At 39.8% G+C, this 21643-nt stretch overlaps 1 protein-coding gene across 1 annotated transcript in view; it reads left to right on the top strand.

The window, feature by feature from the left end:
• The window catches only part of DTNBP1 (dystrobrevin binding protein 1), a 231658-nt gene that overhangs the window by 174182 nt on the left and 35833 nt on the right, over positions 1–21643 (top strand). The gene's annotated exons all lie outside the window — the stretch shown is intronic.

Below are 21643 nucleotides of genomic sequence, written 5' to 3'. Positions count from 1 at the left end.
ATCCAAGAAATTGAGAATGCCAATCAGCAGTGTTCAAACTCTAATCAAGAAGTGGAAAATGAGGGGTTCTGTTGAAACCAAACCACGGTCAGGTAGACCAACTAAAATTTCAGCCACAACCGCCAGGAAAATTGTTTGGGATACAAAGAAAAACCCACAAGTAACTTCCGGTAAAATACAGGACTCTCTGAAAACATGTAGTGTGGCTGTTTTAAGATGCACAATAAGGAGGCACTTAAAGAAAGATGTGCTGCATGGTCAAGTCGCCAGATGAAAGCCATTACTACGCAAATGCCACAAAGTATCCCGCTTACAATACGCCAAACAGCACAGAGACAAGCCTCAAACCTTCTGGTACAAAGTCATTTGGAGTGATAAGACCAAAATGTAGCTTTTTGGCCACTACCATAAACGTTACATTTGGAGAGGAGTCAACAAGGCCTATGATGAAAGGTACACCATTCCTACTGTGAAACACGGAGGTGGATCGCTGATGTTTTGGAGATGTGTAAGCTACAAAGTTACAAGAAATTTGGTCAAAATTGATGGCAAGATGAATGCAGTATGTTATCAAAAAAAAATACTGGAGGAACATTTGCTTTCATCATCCAGGAAGCTGCGCATGGGACGTATATGGACATTCCAACATGACAATGATCCAAAACACAAGACCAAGTCGAACCTGTCATTGGCTACAGCAGAATTAAATGAAGGTTCTGGAGTGGCCATCTCAGTCTCTCAACTTCAATATCATTGAGCCGCTCTGGGGAGATCTCAAATGTGCATTTCATGCAAGAATTTACAGGAACTGGAGGCTTTTTGCTAAGATGAATGGGCAGCTTTACAATTTAAGAAGATAAAGAGCCTCATTCACAAATGCCACAAAAGACTTCAAGCTGTCATTGATGTTAAAGGGGGCAATAAGTGGTATAAAGAACTGGGGTATGTAAACTTTTGATCATGGTCATTTGGGTAGTTTCTATTGCCAATATGATTTAAAGAGTAATCACAGTTTATTGATGATAAATGGCTTCAGCCATACACTAACAATGAGTGAAAGAAAAGTTATTTTTTTGTGTTTATTGTTCATGTTCTCTGAAAAATGGCCAAGAAATCATAAATTCTGGCAGGGTATGCAAACTTATGAGCACAGCTGTAGGCAAGCCTATAAAATGGAATACAATTTTATACAGAATTTACAATTTCTTTAACGCCACTCAAACCTTTTTTTTTGGTTCTGTGTTAAATGGGGAAAGGTTAAGTTCCTAATTTTACTGTTGACCCTACTTGCATATACAGGGCTAGATTCAGATAGATTACGCGGATCTAAAGATCCGCTAATCTATCTGATTTAGGATCCGCCGGCGCAGATTTGAGAGGCTAGTGCAGTATTCAGAAAGCACTTGCCTCGAAACTTGCACCGGCGGATCGTAACTCCCCGGGCGGAATTCAAATTCCGCGGCTAGGGGGAGTGTAGTATTTAAATCAGGCGCGTCCCCGTGCCGATTTAAATGCGCATGCGCCGTCCGTGAATTTTCCCGGCGTGCATTGCTCCCAATGACGTCGCTAGGACGTCATTAATTTTGTCGTGAACGTAAATTACGTCCATCCGTAAAAATTCAAAACTCGGCGCGGGATTGACGGCCATACTTAACATTGGATACACCGCATATAGCAGGGGTAAGTATACGCCAGAAAAAGCCGAACGCAAACGACGTAAAAAAAAAAGCGACGGGCGGGCGTTCGTTTCTGAATCGACGGAAATCGGAATTTGCATATTCGTCGCGTAAAAAGCCGAAGCGCCACCTAGCGGCCGGCGGGAGATTGCAGCCTAAGATCCGATGGTGTAAGTCACTTACACCTGTCGGATCTAAGGGAGATCTATGCGTAACTGATTCTTATGAATCGGTCGCATATATCGACCGTCGGATCTCAGAGATACGACGGCGTATCAGGAGATATGCCGTCGTATTTCTTTCTGAATCTCCCCCAGAGTGTTTAAAATCGTTGATAAGGTAGTGCTGAAAACTCATTCTTCTGTCCATCCCTATTATGGGTTTTCCTATGGAATATAAAGAAAATTCATTTCAAATGGGGACCTGGAAAGCACAGATACAGATTGAATTAAGATAAAACCCTGTGGAAAGGTTCTACCCTGCCCCTCTCCACCTAAACGTAAAAGAGTGAGGTTCTACTTTCAATTTTAGCATTCTTCATAGAATGTTGTTAATTGTGGCTCATGTGTTATCACCCCACAGGATATGTGAAATTATTTCTCTGAATCCTATGCGTTTACAATGTATCTGTAGCTTACCAGAACGGTAGCACTTCAAGATTAACACAGGAAATAGTAGCTATCAAGATAGTTGACTCAGGAAACTGTAACAAGATAATCAAGCAAATAGATTAACATTGTGACCGTTTTTCTTTTACCTTTCTAAAATAAGCAGCCTGCATTTTTTCACTTAAACCTGAAACATCTGGCTGTAATAACATTGATTGACGTACAGTTCACTGAGCCTCCTGGATGTTTTTTTGTGAGGCAGCTAGAGGATTTGGCACCATTTGCTGTCTTGGTAAAGTGATATCAAAGACAAAAACAAAAATGAAATATATAACATCTTACCAATTCTTAAATGTGATGGCTGTATTCGTTCATTTTTTTTTTTTTTTTTTTTACTTTACTTTCACCTGGTGTTCTAGTCAGTAACTGTTATTTTCCTTTAACACACCAAGCTGTGCTGCAAAAGTGACAGTTGGATAGTTTTTTTTTTCCTTTGTCTCCAAACTCCCCTCCATGTTAACCTATGTGCCCATGCACACTATAGGCATCAGGATGTCAAAGATTAAGATATTTTACATAGAATTAATAGACACATTTTCATTTTTGACTGGACTTCCACTTTAAGTGGCAGAGCAGTTTAGAGGCAGAAAAAAACCTCACGTGTGTATGCAGAAGAGGAACTTTTCAGCATAAAAAAAATGCTATGACACTCCTAAATGCGTGTCAACACCTACGCACTTTTAGTGCTCGAGTGTTTTGTCATTTCAGTGGCCAGTTAAATTAATATTCTGGGCAATTAAATTAATAAGCGCAGAAGCGCTTGCCGCACCTAAACAAAAAGAAGTTAAGAGCGCCAATGTGTATGAGGCCTAAATCCTGCTAGTACATCGAACACTACCCTCTGCCCAGATTGGCAGTGCTTCTGTCTAAAGGTCGCTCCATTGCTTCACTACCCAGAGTGGGGCAACCTAAGACCAGACGTGTGTTTTACTGGCTAGGTAACTAGGTAAAAAAATAATAGAAAAAAAAACTTGTAGTCACCATATCGAAGAATTTGTGAGCTGCAATAAATGTTTGTTTTTGGGTTTATTAATTATTTTAATGTAGACTTGAAAGTACTTGCATTGCATTTCTGTGGTTAAGTGTACCCTTCACCATTAAACAATGGATTTAAACCACCTTGGTAATAACACCATGTGCTTCTTTTAACAGTAATTGAAGGTAATGTGTTGGGGCGCTCGCGAAAAATTCCATGCAATTTCAGTGCACTAAGTGCATGACAAAATACAACATCAAAAATGTGCAGCAATAAGGTGCATGATAGGTAATAAGTGCTAATCAGGTGCATCCATACATTGAAAATAAATTCAAGCAAACGGCACTGGATGTGCAAAATAAGTCCAATGTAAACAAATATATATATATATATATATATATATATATATATATATATATATCTCTTCATGCAATTGTGCAAAAACGCATTAAAGGTGCAAAATTACAAAATTCCGGATCAATTAAATAAGTGCTAATCAGGTGCATCCATACATTGAAACTAAATTCAGCAAACGGCACTGGATGTGCAAAATGAGTCCAATATAAACAATAAAAATAAATATCTTCATGCAATTGTACAAAAACGCATTGAAAGTGCAAAAAAAAAAAAAAAAAAAATCCAAACATGCAAAAACATATGTAAAAAGTAAAGTCCACAACGTTTTCCAAATGTGCAGTGCTCAGAACTAGCTCAGAAAGTGCTTCACTCCCCACATGCCCAGTCTCACCAGCCTCTTACCTCTAAGAGGCTTAAAATAAGCCTTATGTGAATTTCCAATGGCAGCTCCTCTTTCCCTCCAAATGCAGCAGCGTTGCAGATCAACTTCACTCCACAAAGGCAGCGCTTAGCCAGTGTACAAGTCCCACTTTATTTGAATCAATGACTCCCCATAAGGCACATATGGAAGTAATAACGCTCACAATAGTGTAAAAACGTCAGCATAATTTTAATATAGACAAACACTCACATTTCAGTTAAGGATCTCAAACATCAGACATCAAACACAGTAGTATCTCCAGTCCCGGCCGAGAGCGGAGACGACGTCACCAACAGCTCACTTCCCTCACGCGTATCGTGGCTGTGCACGCCACTTAATCATAGGGTATTACAGCCACGATACGCGTGAGGGAAGTGAGCTGTTGGTGAATTTTGCACTTTCAATGCGTTTTTGCACAATTGCATGAAGATATTTATTTTTATTGTTTATATTGGTCTCATTTTGCACATCCAGTGCCGTTTGCTGAATTTAGTTTCAATGTGTGGATGCACCTGATTAGCACTTATTTAATTGATCCGGAATTTTGGAATTTTGCCCCTTTAATGCGTTTTTGCACAATTGCATGAAGATATATATATATATTTGTTTACATTGGACTTATTTTGCACATCCAGTGCCGTTTGCTTGAATTTATTTTCAATGTATGGATGCACCTGATTAGCACTTATTACCTATCATGCACCTTAGTGCTGCACATTTTTGATGTTGTATTTTGTCATGCACTTAGTGCACGGAAATTGCATGGGATTTTTCATTCTGGGATTTTAGATTATTTATTTACTAATTATTATTCTTAATTAGCGAGCGCCCCAACACATTACCTTCAGTTACTGTTATAAGTGTGTGAACACCCAATCGTTGTGGCTGCTGCTGTAGCCCATCCACTATTTAGTATTTAATAGTGTGGTTTGCGCATCTAGTTACCCCCCATTCCAATGTGCTTCTTTTAGGCTCCCAGAACTCTTACCTCTAGTAAATGTAAGTTGAGCATATACTACTTGGCCAACATCTCCATTCATCTGATTAGAAGCAGAAGGGGTCTCTCTTAGGATCACTTTGCTTTGTTTCACAGGGTGGTAATATGTATCCTTTAGGTTTGCCTATTTATTAATGCGGCCATTCTACATAACTGTCAGTAGAAGAAGCAAAGATACAGGGCTCACATAGTGTAGTATTAAAAACCAGCACACATATATTCAATATACTCACATACTCAAAAAAAAATCAAAATGCACTAAAACCATGTTGTTAAAACCAAATACTGCATGTCCCTTTGGTGTCACGGTTACGATTTGCGTCAGCCTAATAGACCCCAGATCTCTCCTCTGCCCTTAAAAGCATCTGATAACACCAAGATCGGGATGATCTGATGCTTTTTTTCAAATCGCTAAGGGTTTGTTTACATCCAGCAAAACTAGAAATGATGCAATGCTCACCGTTCCTGTTTCTTATGCCCCGTACACACGACCGGGTTTTCCGTCGGGAATACTGCGAGGAGAGCTTTTGGCTGGGAATCCCGGCCGTGTGTATGCTCCCTCGCAGTTTTTCTGATGGGAAAACTGCCAAACCCGCCAGACAAAAAAAGAGAACCAGCTCTTGTTTTTCCCGCCGGGATTCCCGACTGACTTTTTCCCGTCAGAAAACCGGGTCGTGTGTAGCAGAAACCGGACATTTTTGGCAATTTTCCTGTGGGGAAAAACTCACATGGAGCATAAACACGGTCGTGATTCCTGAGGAAAGGCTCTCATCAGAGTTTTCCCTGACAGGAAAACCAATTCGTCTGTACGGGGGAAAAGTAAAGTAGAGGTTCTTGGTTTTCCCCTCAGGATTTCAAACAGACCTTTTCCCGTCGGCAATCCCCGTTGTGTGTACTAGGCATTACACCATAGAACTGATCTGAGCCATTTTGGTCTATGGTCAGCCGACCCAAGCGCTGGCTGCATTCTCGGGTTCCCCGGTGGGTGAGGAGAAATTCAAATTGAATTATGAATATCAAATCACGGTTTTACAGCTCCCTATAAATCAAAGATTACCAGTAGATTTCACTTTGTTCAGAGAGCATTTACGCTCCTTTCTTTTTGTTTATTTTTGTTTTGTTTTTTTAACTTTTTAACAAGTATCTGCAATTACATGTTGATATATTTAATACAGATTTTTTTAAACAAATCTTTTTTTTTTTTTTTTGTATGTAATCAATCGGCATACTATATCCTGCCCTCCTAGTGTTTAGCAATAGGAGGACATGGCGAAGGGGATTGTCATTTTCCACTGTGTATACGCCTACATGTGACTCTATACTCATACTCATGTGGGCTACACAGATAAGAAGAGCGAGGAAATAAAAAGCTTAGAAGGGAACTGAAATGGAGCATGCTCAGTAGAGGATACCAGCTGGTCTACACATTCTCAGGCGCCAGTGGAAACACAGAAGATGGGAGGGACAGCTGAAGGCAGGATCAACCAGGTATATTTCACTCTACACAAAACAAATGTGTTATTGGCTTTGTAAAATAAACTGTAATATAGCTTGTAATGAGTTTTTCTTAGTCTGGGTTTTATGACACTTTAACAAAGAGATTGTGTATGCCAAAACAAATAAGTTTGTTTCTGAGTCCCAAGTACCCCACTTTGGTTTTTAAGTGGCGTTATTCATTGTTTCTGCTGAGGCTTGTCTGTGAAAACTCCAGGAAGATTCCTTTGAATTCAAACTACGAATGTTGTAGTACTAGTATTAGATGATAGCCCTCCAAGGTAATCTGGGAGTGCAGCATGGTTCAAATATTTCATTATTCTTTCCTCTTGGAACACTTTATTCCCTTGCAGTACTCATGCCACATTTCAACATTTGCTGGTAGGGCTGTATAAAGCAAATATATTCGCAAGTGAAATGGCTTTGTTTGAAGGTTGTCTAGCTTAATGTGGGCCTGGGAGGACTGGAGGGGTTGTCCTTGACAAGTTCTGTTTTTTTATTCCTGATAGCTAAGAGACCTTTCAGAGCCACAGTATGTAGTGTTTGTTCAGCCTGTGATTGATGGTATGCCATAATGACATGCACACAGAAAAAAATAATAGAACGGAGCACATTATTAATATGTGGTCATGGATACTGCTGGAATTATGGGAAGATACACACTCTTTATTACAAATGGTTCACGGTTATTGCACATTCTCTCTAGCTTCACAGAGGAAGTCTATGTAGACCGATGTTCTAAGCAGCTAACTTTGTTCAGAAATCTTTTATGTATTGAATGAGGTGCCCTGGAAAGTAGATACACAAATATGAAAAATAAATTACCTTGTTGAAATAAGGTACCTGAAGACTAGTGAATCTATCTGCTATAGAATCTCTCAGGATGCACTGAATAAAACAAAAGTCCAAATAATTCAATGCCATTTTCATCTTGAAGTTTGACAAAACAACGTTTTATTACATTTTGTGTGAAGCCAAAACACAACTTTTTTTTGTTTTCAATAATTTTTATACAATACAATACAATACAATAAAATAAGAAGAGAACGAGGCAACGAATAAGAGGTGTCGGTTGTAGACCTATGCAGACAGGTGCTTCGATACAGAAGGATTAACAACAGTTACAGCATTCCCAGAGTTGTGCATTAAACATTTATATGTAAAGTCATCTAGACACGGAATACCCTAATGGGGGCCCAAAATGCCACAAAAACATTACATCAGTTAACAGAATTATCCTACATATTTTGTTCTTCAATCGCACAAACCCCCCCCCCCGCGCAGGGCGGTCCTCGCATAACCAAAACGCCTCCTGATATTTCAGAGGCGCTAAGTAAGAGAGAAGAATATACAGAATTGAGAGGAAAAATAAAGAAAGGTAGTGGCGACTAGCCCCCTGACCGCCTCAGTAGGCCACAAGGACATATTCCCAGTATTTTTTCAGATATTGGCAAAAATGCAGTAAGGCATTCATTCATCATAATCCAAGACATTTTAGCCTTCAGGAGGTCAAATGGCATTGTAGAGGATTTCAATGATCTAGCTATAGATTCTTTCTGCCATAAAATAAAATGCAATCGGACATTGTGTAGGCCCCGGAGCTCCAGCCACTGGGCGGCCAAGTAATGGTAGGTGACGGGACTTCAGGGTCAGGTTAATACAAGTAAGCGAATAAATTAAATTGTAGGTAAGGATTCCAGAATTTCCTGACTTTCGTGCACATCCTGCAAAACTCAACTTTTTCTGATTTGATCGAGGGGGTTTGGTTATTACAGCTGTCTGTGTTTCCACTAGAGAAATTCACACCTCCATTTGTCCTAGTGAGCATTGTCAAAAGGACAGAATGCAAAAAAAATCCAAAAGTTTACGGTTGCCTCGGGAACAGAAAATAACTCATTTATTGGCGACACAGTGATATCTATCTAAAGTTCCCGTTGTGTCACCAGGACAGGAAGCTAAAGAAGGAAAATCTACCCAATAATACGTAAAAAAAAAAACTTAAAAAAAGGGATTTAATCATTCCTATTTTATGATGCTTCAGAAATATTTTAAGTATTCCAAACCTGCATAATACAAACTGTACCGAAGAGAACTGCCGCACAAAGCTCACAATCCACCAATCTCGGTGGATTCAAGAGCTCATCAATGCTCCCACATAAAATAAACAAGTTGTCCGTACTTTAATGACCTACACAAAGATTTATTATGCCAGCACTAGATCGAAAAAACAGATAGCCCAGACTGAGCCCTTATTCTGCCATGTTTTACCCAGCAGGGCTTAATCATTGTGATAATCCCCTTTTGGGTGAAACCTGTTAGAGAGAGGCTTTCTATTGTTTGTTCCCTGTATAATGCGTTTTTAATGTGTGCAGATGCTCAAAAATGCTGCAAGGTTTTATTAACTCGCCACTTAAGGCTACATTCATACTGAATATTTAGACCAGCGGAAATTGCAGCATTAGGAATCTCTTGATTCCTGCTGTGGCTAGGTGCAGCTTGCCGGCCCTGTTCACTAAAATTGACAGGTCGCCGTAAACCACAGCTATTCACGGCTTTCAGCAGAGCCAGCGATTACTTGCAGTGATCACTGTTGAATGGATTTTGTGTCCAGCAGTTATCACTGCAGGTAAACCCTGGCTGTGCAGACAGCCATGAATAGCTGCAGCCACTGTAAACCAGTCATTATAGTGAAGGGGGCCGGCAGCCACACCTAGACGCTCACTGCCGCAAGACTCCTGCCACTGCACTACTTCACACTATCAGAAATTTCCAGTGTGAATATCACCTAAGAATGAATTGGACTTCAACTTAAAATAGATTTTCATGCAGTAACCTGCATAAGCATGAAAAGGCCTTTAGGCCCCTTTCACATGTATGGATCCCGTGAGGATCAGTACATGTGTATCTGCTTGCTCAGTGGGGATCGCTCTGTTGATCCCTGCTGAGCTGGCAGATGACAGGGCGGTCCCTGCACCACCCTGTCAGATCTCCGCTCTCCCCTATGGGGGGGATTGGATGAACACAGACCGTCTGTCCATGTTCACCCGATCCGCTCTGCAGACAGATGGAAAAATAGGATTTTCCTTCGTCTGCCGAATCGGAGCATTGCAAACACAGATGAGATCGGGTGTCACCCGCTATCTTATAGGGATTAATGTATGTCCCTTTTTCATCCATAAACGGATGGATGAAAAAGCAGACATACGGTCCGCATGTGTGAAAGGGGCCCTAGTGACTAGCAACATATGTACCTACACAAATAAAGTGGATATAAAAAGTCTACACACCCCTGTTAAAATGTTGAGTTTCTGTTATGTAAAAAAATTAGACAAAGATAAATAATTTCAGAACTTTTTCCACCTTCTAATGTGGCCTATAAACTGTACAACTCGGTTGAACAACAAACTGACATTTTTTAGATGGAGGGAAGTAAAAATAAAAACATTTAATATGATTGCATAAGTGTGCACACCCTTAAACTAATATTTTGTTGAAGCACCTGTTGCTTTTATTACAGTGCTCATTTTTTTGGGGTATGAGTCTATCAGCATGGCACATCTTGACTTGCCCACTCTTCTTTGCAAAAACACTCCAAATCTGTCAGATTGCGAGGGAATCTCCTGTGCGCACAGCCCTCTTCAGATCACCCCAAAGATTTTCAATCAGATTCAGGTCTGAGTTCTGGCTGGGCCATTCCATAACTTTAATCTTCTTCTGGTGAAGCCATTCCTTTGTTGATTTTGATGTATGCTTTGGATTGTCATGCTGAAAGCTTTCTAGCAGAAGCCTGAAGGTTTTGTGCCAATATTGACTGGTATTTGGAAATGTTCATAATTCCCTCTACCTTGACTAATGCCCCTGTTCCAGCTGAAGAAAAACGGCCCCAAAGCATGATGCTGCCACCACCATGCTTCACTGTGGGTATGGTGTTCTTTTGGTGATGTGCAGTGTTGTTTTTGCGCCAAACATATATCTTTTGGAATTATGGCCAAAAAGTTCAACCTTGGTTTCATCAGACCATGATACATTTTCCCACATGCTTTTGGGAGACTTGAGATGTGTTTTTGCAAAATTTAGCTGGACTTGGATGTCTTTCTTCATAAGAAAAGGCTTCTGCCTTGCCACTCTACCCCATAGCCCAGATATATGAAGAATACGGGAGATTGTTGTCACATGTACCACATAGCCAGTACTTGCCAGATATTCCTGCAGCTCCTTTAATGTTGCTGTAGGCCTCTTGGCAGCCTACCTGACCAGTTTTCTTCTCGTCTTTTTATGAATTTTGGAGGGACGTCCAGTTCTTGGTAAATGTCACTGTTGTGCCATAGTTTCTTCACTTGATGACTGCCTTCACTATGTTCCATGATATCTCTAATGCCTTGGAAATTCTTTTGTACCCTTCTCCTGACTGATACCTTTTAACAATGAGATCCTTCTGATGCTTTGGAAGCTCTCTGTGGACCTTGGCTTTTGCTGTAGGATGCGACTAAGAAAATGTCAAAAAGGCCTACTAGAACAGCTGAACTTTATTTGGGCTTAATCAGAGGCACTTTAAATGATGGCAGATGTGTACTGACTATTTAACATGAGTTTGAATGTGATTGCTTAATTCTGAACACGGCTACAGCCTCAGTTATAAGAAGGTGTGCACACTTATCCAAACCCCAGGGTTTGTTTTTCAATTGAGTTCTACAGGTTATACATCACGTTATAGGTGGAAAAAGTTCTAAAGTTATTTAACTTTGTCTCATTTATTTTACATCACAAAAAACTGACATTTTAACAGGGGTGTGTAGACTTGTTCTATCCACTATGTGTGTGTACTGTATGTGTATATCTATAAACACACACACATTCTTTGATGGTGCATGTAGTTGAAAGGTGGGGGAGTTTTTATAGAAGTTTATTTTCAAAAGTAATAATTGCTAAAAAAAAAAAATGATGGCAGTGATGGCATTTAAAGAGCGTGTTTTTGTATGAATTTGAAATATATATTTTTTTACTGTGTATATACATTGAGTCATATAGTCCAAAATTAGGTGTAGTTTGGTAAATTGACAAGTCACAAATAAGAAATCTCCTCCTCCTGTGTTTGGCATTCTAGTAGGCCACCTGCCAGATAGTCAACTTACTGTACACTAGGGATCTTCTCTGATGTAAAATTTTTACATTCAGCACTGGGCTGCTCCACAAATTTGTTTGCATGCTATTGATGCTGATGACTGTACCAGCTGTCCTAGCTATCCTGGCTGATTTCTCTCATGGGATTAGGTTTAATAGGCTTCCATAACTATGTAACTAATTAACTATTGTTCACTAATAGCGCATGGCTCTGAAACTGTACTTAGGCACACAACCACAAGTATTTAGTACGGATGAATAGTAGCTCAATTTGTTTATTGTATATTTGATTAAGCTCTGCTAAACATGCGCTGGTGTAATTTTTTTCTGAAATTTTTTTGCTGAAAATCGAGGACATAAACATGCATGCAAAAACATTGTGAAGCTTACTTAAAGGAGTTATAGAGGAAGAAGGCTTTTTTTGTTCTATGCATTAAGATAAAAAACCTTCTGTGTGTAGCAGCCTCCCCAGCATCCCCTAATTCTTACCTAAGCCCCTTCTCTCTCCAGTGATGTCCACGAATGTCTAAGCCGTCTGGGACACTCCTCCTGATTGGGTGAGACACAGCAGCGGCACCATTGACTCCTGCGGCTGTCAATCAGGGGAGGAAGGGGGTGGGGCCAGGTCCAGCTCTGTGTCTGAATGAATACACGGAGCTTGGATTTGGTTTCAGTGCCCCCATAGAAATCTGCTTGCTAAGGGGGCACTCAACAGGAGGGAGGGTCCAGGAGCAGCAAAGAGGGACCCGAGAAGAGGAGGATCCTGGTTGCTCTGTGCAAATCCAACTGCACATGGGAGGTAAGTGTTTTTTTTTTAAAGCGGAGCTCTGCCGTAAAAAAAAAATATTAAAAGCCAGCAGCTACAAATACTGTAGCTTCTGACTTTTAATAAATGGACACTTACCTATCCTGGAGTCCAGCAACGTCCTCGCTGGTCCCCTGCTGTGTTCTGGGAGCCGTGTGTTTCCAAGAACACAACGGGGGGGGGTGGGGGTTGGAGTGACGCACTACCCGCAGATCCCCGCAGAGAGTGTTCCCAGAAGTGAGTGCAAATACCTGTCTTAGACAGGTATCTGCACCCCCTGAAAGGTGCCAAATGTGACACCGGAGGGGGGGGGGGGTTCCGATGAGCGAAAGTTCCACTTAAGGGTGGAGCTCCGCTTTAAACAAGACTTTAAAATCACTTTAAAGTAGAATTCCAGGTTTCAAGGCACTTTAACCACTTGAGCTTTTGAAAGATTTTACCCCGATCATATGCAGGCCATTTTTTACTTTTAAGCATTGTGTTACTTTAACCACTTCAGCCCCGGAAGATTTTACCCCCTTAATGACCAGAGCATATATTCTGCTACATGTCTACATGTCTTTGAAAAACAAATCCCAATAAGTGTATATTGGTCTGCATTTTGATCGATGCTAATACTGTACACTGTTACTGTACTAATGACACTAGCTGGGAAGGGGTTAACATCTAGGGCGATCAAGGGGTAAAGAGATCTGAGCTAAGAAACACAGAGCTTGTTCCCTCTGTACAGAGACCTGTGTTGTACATTGCCGATCAGCAGGTCCCGGCCACATATCAATGGCTGGGATTTGCTGACAGGCTCCCTTTTGTGTACAATTGCAGAGGGTGTTGGTGTGTGGGGGGGCGCTGTGTGTGTGCGCGCTGTAGTAGCATTAGCTACATAGTAAGCTGCACTGTGTTCCAGAAGCAGTATAGACGACTTTGTCTGCTGCTGGTATTAGAAAGTCATTCAGGAGAAGCCTTTTTTTATCATTGAATATAAGGGTTCCTGTGATTGGCTGAGGTAGAGATGGTGACATCATCTGCCTGCCTCTCCACATCTGCCAATCAGGGGAAGCCTTGTATTTATTAATAAAAATACAAGGCTTTTCCTGAATAGCGAAGAAGCACTCAGGCGGACTCTCTGTAATGCTGGCAGCAGATGGGAAGCTTTACTACTACCAGAAAACAGCAGCATATTTTCTGAACAACTGTGAAATTTTGTGAGTTGTACTTGTATGTATAAACCACAATAAAACCTGTAACTATTCAAGTGCCCAGGCCTGTGATATTGTTTATAACCCTTTATTTATAGAGCAGTGATAGCTATGATTTTACCAGGAAGTCTGCAGCTTGCTATTGCAGTGTGACAAGTGCTGTATTCCCATACTGTGTTTTGTTAAAAGGTTATCCTTGTCACTTCTGTTCGCTGAAAGCTGTACTGAATAGACAGTTTACAGCTCCTGAATCAACAGAAAAACACTCCCTATTGTGCTTCCACATTTATAGCAATCAGTACTGTAGCCAAGATAGTAATCGGGATCTGTCATTTCCTGATGTAGCCAACAAATGCATACATGTTTCATGCCATCAACCTATGAATCTGATTGTGTTTATTCAATCAAATATCTTAAATAATGATGGTATTGTAAAAGTGAACAAAATTGATTGAATCCTGACATGATCTGCATTAAAAAAAAAAACATAATTTGCCAACCAGTTTGATTGTATTCACCTTTAATGCCACTTCTCAAAATCATTTGAAAAATATTAAAATGGTTATGAATTTTTTTTTTCTTTCACTGAACAGCTGGAATCTATAAGGGTTTTTTTTTCAGCATAAGATTCAGGCATATTTCGCTAGTGGCTAAAGTGCATATGTTGAATAAAAGTCACATCAAGTTTAACCGACAGACACAAATAAATACATTTGGAATCTAAATCTCCAAAGTCATAAAACTGCAGGTGATCCAGAGGAAGGCAAAAAACATCTAGGCCTCATTCACATTCGTGATTAAGGCCATCAATGGATTACTGTGGCAAAAATGAGCAGATTCCTGCTTCTGGAATCCCAGATGGTTGCATACAGCTGCCACTATGAAGCCTATACAAGTCAATGACAGGCTGACAGGAGCTACAGCTGTCTGTTGCTGTTTGCATGTATACACACAGCTACCTGTGGTTAGGGTCAAATAATTGGTTCTAAACACTATTGGAATGATTTACTAAAACTGGAAAGTTCAAAATCTGGTGCATAATGGCCAATCACCTTCTGTCTTCAGCTTGTTCAATTAAGCTTTGACAATAAAACCTGGACGCTGATTGGTTTCTATGCAGAGCTGCACCAGATTTTGCACTATCCAGTTTAAAGTAAATCAACCCCAATCTGTCTGCATCCAGGGCCGATCTGTCCCTCACTGAAAGTAACCGCTGGATATGCAGGTAAATGTAAATAGCTGTGGACAACCGTGGCTCTTCTCAGCCTGTCATTGCTTTGCACATGCCTCCCATCTGTAGCTATACATAGTTACCTGGGATTCCAGTTGTAGGAATCTTCAGATTCTGGCAGCAGGAATTCACAGATGGCCCTAAAGTATGACCTTAGAAGCATTGTCCAATTTACTCTAATAGGCAAATCTTTTCTGGTTCCCTAAGGCAATTGGATACTCCTTAGATCAACAATCTACGGTGTTAATTCTTATAAATATTAATGACCAAAATAATTTTTGTAATATAAAAAAAAAAAGCAATCTACAGAGGTGGCTAGAACTAGTTTCCTGTGAAAAAATATTAAAAATCTTTTGAACCAGGATGTGTTTTGGTAATGGAAGCACCACAACCTTTCTGTATGCAGAGGCTAAATCACTTTAGTACATGACACATACATTTCATTGAACAAAAATTGTAACACAATACAATTCAATAGTAGGCAGACTGCAACTTAACTTTGAATATAATTAGTTAGAAAGTATTGTACAAATGGTAAGATTTGCCTATTGTAATATTTTGCAGAACTGTTGACTTTCTTATATCTCATTCCAGAGAAAAAATCAAATCTGATTTTAAGTGCCTTCACAAGCCATCAGATAACTAAATAACGCAAAAGAAACAAAATGAGCAACCCTAATTGGAGTGGAACAGCTGCAGCTCTCTGCGATATTGAACTGTCCACATAATAATTACAACCCAAACTCCCATTTTCTGACAATTCCCACCATCTTCATGTGATCATTAACAGACAAAGCTGCCTTCTATGGATTTCTATTTATAGGACAAGCAAGACGACATCTCTGGGTTGGCCTTTGAGCTAATTCCATTTCCTCACTGACACAGGGTTAAGGAATCTGTTTGACAGCATTTCACATTCAATATGAAGATTTCTATCATTTTCTCAACAAGATTTCTTCGTTTCCTTTGGCACTCCACACGGCAAGGTCGCTCTCACCATATTGAGATGATATTAAAAACAGATTATCTTTCAAGTGCTCAGTAATTTAGACAGAAGTGAAATAGTTGTTTACCACGACGATCTGGGCGAATCCATTAAATAAGTCTAATAAATATTACATGGCCTGGTAGGGTAAAAGGTATTTAAATTTATGAAGGAGACTTGGCAGCATTTATTCTAAAATAATTCTTGTCTAATTAAAAACAGGATATGTATTAAACAAATAGCTGTTTTAATCATTAAATACAGTATTTGTTCATGCTCAGCAGTATGCAGCATCCTCACAGGCTGGGGCATATTTATAAAGACGCTAATGATCAGTTTGGCAGGCATTTGCTCACCAGCGTACATTCTGCATATCTGTAGAGGATGTTTGTCTGATAAAGTCACATTCTTTGCGGTTGGCCGCACATCTAAATTTCCTATTCCTGATGGAAAATCCAGGTCTCTGTAAAAGTTAGCACTTGTATATTGTCATTCCCAGTGTGTTTTGTACATTTTGGTTTTGACAGTTGAAAAATAAATCAGGGAAGTGCTAGTAATTCTAAGAAATGGCATTAGTAATGGCAGTAGTAAAAGCAATATGTGCCTACCTGTCTGTATATAGCGATTGTAAAAAAAATTGTCAAAAACACATAATTTAAACACAATTTAAATCTGGAGTAACTGTGCATAGTAATCTTATCAATCATTTTCTAGCTTTAGCTTGCTCAGTTAAGCTTTGAAAATAAAAGAAGCTGATTGGTTGCTATGCACAGCTGCATCATATATTGTCTGCTCCAGTTTTATTGGCCCAAGTGTATTTAGTCTGACTCAAATGGCATCTCTTTTTATTTTCCAATAACCATATTACACTTTGGCATTGAACAGTTGGCGCTAAAAGGATTTTTTTTTCTTGCAATTTGTTTATTTGCAATTTTTATAGCTGATGATAATTTTAAATAGCATATAGCACATTTGGTGATTTCTATATTTGAAACTAGTCATTAGCCGACATCCTAGGCTGCCCAAATATTGCCCAGGGCACACCCAACTTTACTGTACTGTACAGGGTAAATATTGACCTTACGAGGCCAGCACTAATTATGCTCTTAGGCTGCATTCACACCTAAGCATTCCAAAATGCCCAACAATCAAAATCATTTCAATGGCACCTGTTCACATCTGAGTGTTCTGTTGCCTGAAGCAAAATGCCTGTGGCTCAAGAAAGTACATGAGCTGATTTTTTGGCAGATTACAGGCGTTTTACTGCTTTTACATTGGTGACCTTTTAACCTTGAAAATGCCTGTACAAAAATGCTGCAAGATTCTACAAATACGCCTGAAAAATCGCCACAAAATGCACTCAGGTGTGAATGTAGCCTTATGGATTGAGGAAATTGAGTTTAAGCTTTCTGGGCTGTCCAAAATCAGTAACAGGTAAAACTGAAATCCAGGTTAAAAGTTAACAGTTAAAATACTTACACCTACATGAACTGTTTTAACCACCAAAGCAATATATTCAGTCAGTTTGGTGATCTAGTGCCCTTGCCACACAGTAAGACCCAGGTTTGGGACCTTGCTTTTCTTTACAGAAGTTAAGCAATACAACTTGGTAATCAATCTGATCCTAGAGTGGCTGCAATATTGTCCTTTAGACACATACAAACTGTTGACCTTTAACTGTCTGATGCCTTTCTCCTTCCTGTGAGTATCCGTATGGAGTTGGAGGAGATAAATTAAGGAACAGCGCCATCAGTGTTTTTGAGGAGTGGACCCTGTTCTATTCTCTGCCAGGCAAATATTTGCTTTGCCTGGCAGGCCCATCCAGCAGTAGTTATGATCGCACCTAAAAGAATACAAGGATAAAGCCCTGTACACACGATCGGTTTGTCTGATGAAAACAGACCAATGGACCGTTTTCATCGGACAAGCCGATCGTGTGTGGGCCCCATCGGTTTGTTTTCAATCGGTGAAAAAAAAATCTAACATGTTTGAAAAATTTTCTATGGATAAAAAAACGATATAAAAAAATGATCGTCTGTGTGGAAGTCCATCGGTGAAAAATCCACGCATGCTCAGAATCAAGTCGACGCATGCTCGAAAGCATAGAACTTAATTTTTCTCAGCATGTCGTAGTGTTTTACGTCACCGCGTTGGACACGGTCAGATTTTTGACCGATGGTGTGTAGGCAAGACTGATATAAGTCAGCTTCATCGGATATCCAACGAAAAAATCCATTGGATTAGATTTCATCAGATATCCGATCGTGTGTACAGGGCTTAAGCCTATACAGCAAACTACTGATGATATGACTGCTAAGGATATTGAGGCTCTAAGATTACTAGAGTAACTACAAAGGGAACGTGAGGAAGGCAGCAGTGATGTTTCAGGTCCCTTTTCCTCATTTAAACCAAGCAGTATTTATATTCCACTATTCCCACAGGGAAGCCACATCCAGCTATTTGTTAAATTGGTTGAATAGGATGTACAGTCCCTATGGTAAAAGAGGAGGGAGGCAGAAATCATTTAACTTGTCATTTGCTGAATGGAAAGCGTTGGAAGAATTGTGAAATTATAAGTCACTGGTGATGAAGCCAACAGACAGGGGGGGTGGGGGCAATATTGTCCTAATGGAGAGACCTTTCTACCCTAAAATGTGCTTTGACATTCTAAGTAATAAGCCAATTATGAAGTGCTATCAAAAGACCCCACCTTTGAATATGTCGAAGAACTAAGAAGTATTTTTGAAGGGAGCACTTGATAGAGGAATTCTCTCCAAGGATGAATATATATTTATTATCAATAATGATCCATATATGTTTAAGTACACGATTTTATGGCTTATTAGCACTAAAATATGGAGGAGCCAGAGTGATCAGCATTGAGAATACATAAACACTTCCATTGTTTGCCTTACTGTAAATTTAAACTGCCTGGCTTTCTCTGATTGCAATAATTACCTAAGCTGGTCTTACTCCAATCCTGCTGAATTGGCCCAAATCTGAGCTATGGGTCACTCTGTCGACACCACCCGACTTGACTAAAGTAAATTTCAAAATCAACTGAGCATAGAAAGAAAGAAAATTGTCAGCTAAAAGGCGATTGCATCCTGTAAGATACAGTGATTGGGTATTCAGGCAGCTGCAGTGTTGTGGCTGCCTGAATGCAATAGCCAATAGTGGACATTTCTTCATCCACTCATTAGCGTGGATGGGGCTAAGCAAGAGAAAACAAAACATGGCTAATTTTAATCACTTGCCCAGAACAAACATGCAGCTAACTTGGTACAAGGAAAGTCAGAATCCTGATCTGTATACTACTTCTAAGTCAGTGACTGAGAAATTATTCTGTAATCTTATGAAAACATGATTATGCCAGGCAACAAGCTTTTTCATAAGGAGAGTTTAGCAATGTCAGGTTGCCTGAATTTCTGCTTGAACCTTTTAGTTCACCTTCAGTTCACTTAAGGGCAGTATAGTACATTTTCAGCAGTGGTTTACTTTAAGATGTATGCCTTTTGTAATCCTAAGCATAACTATGTTGCTATTGCACCATTGTGTTATAAGTACAGACATCTCAAAGCTGATGCTCTAGCGTCTTTTCTGTTTTGAAAGAAGCAGCTCACTTAGGGCAGAAGGAAATAATACACTACAATTGTAAAGGTTACCTTCGAAAGTAAATAATAGGTTTTATATTTGAAATGGGAAAGGGGTTGCAAGAAAATGTCACTCGGCACATTCTGATACTACACTGTTTTTCATGGCTCTCTTTTGTGCTAGTACAAGTGACAAGTGCTCTGTTTGGCTAGAAGGGAAATAGTATTTTTATTTTTCTATAGCTGTGGCTTATAACCTGACTTTGTGGCCCCTACCACTGAAATACAGCAATGGTTGATTTGCATTGTCTGAAGACCACAGGCACTGCTTGTATCGGCCAGTTCTGTAGAAGTATGTCAGGGCATTAGCAATGTGGGTCACGCTGTGTATCAAAGAACACCAAGCAGACTAGAAGATGAAATTGATTTAACAAAACAACCATAGGTCATAAAATTATCACTGACTCGTAAAATGTTCACATTTGTGGATTGAGGTATTGAACATAAAAAGTACAGTACTTTTCTATAGCTAAACTTCTGGCAGATATAAATGACACAAAAGAATTTAGTTCTGTATTCCTTAATATGTCTTTAAATTTTTTTTTTTTACAAATGCAGGAAATGTATATACCTGAATTTAACTTGGTATTTGCTTCTTGCAGTCCCTGTACAGTAGAATTGAGACTAGGGGACGGAGAATTGGAACAAGGTGTTGTTGCCATATAAAGAACATGTTGATAGGGGGAGAGAGCAGAAAGAGTTTTTTTGGGGGACTTTAACCATTTAATGACCAGAAGGTTTTACCCCCTTAATAGCCAGGCCATTTTTTGCGATACGGCACTACGTCGCTTTAACTGACAATTGCGTGGTCATGCGAAATTGTACCCAAACAACATTGATGTCCTTTTTTTTCTCCCCACAAATAGTGTTCTTTTGCTGGTACTTGATCACCTCTGCAATTTTTTTTTTTGCACTGTAAACAAAAATGAGCGACTTTTTGCTATAATAAATATCCCAATTTAAAAACAATAAAATAAAAATGTCTTCATCAGTTAGGGCCAATATGTATTCTTGTACATATTTTTGTTAAAAAAAGGCAATAAGTGTATATTGATTGGTTTGCGCAAAAGTTATAGCGTCTACAAAAAAGATGTCTAGAATCCTACAGCCTCCTGTGTATATGTGTGCGCTGATCTGCAATCAAGCTTAGTCAAAGATAATATATAATTCCTACAGCCTGCTGTGTATATGTGTGTGCCTGATCTGCAACAGTCAAAAGATGTATAGAATTCCTACAGCTTGCTGTGTATGTGTGTGCCTGACCTGCAATCAAGCTCAGTGCCATCCGCCATCTTGTGAAAGCATATGGTCGCACAAGCTTACTGCACCTCATGTGAATGTTAAAAACTGTTTCTCTACATTGAACTGTGTCTAGGCTGCTGTTCGTGGTCTTAAAGAGACTGTACCATTTTTTGCAAAAACTTGAAAAATGTCTAGACAAGACTCTGCGCACCTTTTTTTGGCTAAACTAATGCAGATTCATCATGCCTCTGAACCCGCAGTTGTACAGTGAGCAGATTCTGCAGATATTGCAAAAACAGAGTGTAAGACCCAAACGTACAATAAAACCGACACAGAAACTCAGAGAAAACGATGAAACCGCTAGAGATGAGTTCTCCAGCAATCTGTCAGACTTTTGGGACAGAACTGCATGTCAATTTTGTCACACTTTAATGATCAACCAGTTGAACTAAGAGACTCTATAGATCGCTTATCTGCCGTGTATGAACGCTACCAGCGCCTGTTTGCAAAATACACAGCTTTCTTGCAAGACTGTAATATAGAGGACTCTTCAGCAGAACTAACCAGGGCTGATGCACTAAACCAGGGATCTGCAATTAGCGGACCTCCAGCTGTTGCAAAACTACAAGTCCCATCATGCCTCTGCCTCTGGGTGTCATGCTTGTGGCTGTCAGACTCTTGCTATGCCTCATGGGATTTGTAGTTCTGCAACAGCTGGAGGTCCGCTAATTGCATATCCCTGCACTAAACCAACAAAGGGATCTCTTACTGCAAAAAGCTCAGTATAAGGCAGAACTCCACGTTGCTCAACTGCAGGAGAC

This window comes from Rana temporaria, chromosome 5 (genome assembly GCF_905171775.1).
Source record: "Rana temporaria chromosome 5, aRanTem1.1, whole genome shotgun sequence".
Lineage (NCBI taxonomy): Eukaryota > Metazoa > Chordata > Amphibia > Anura > Ranidae > Rana > Rana temporaria.
The sequence above is the reverse complement of the archived record's forward strand: the minus strand, read 5'-3'. Positions and strand labels throughout refer to the sequence as shown.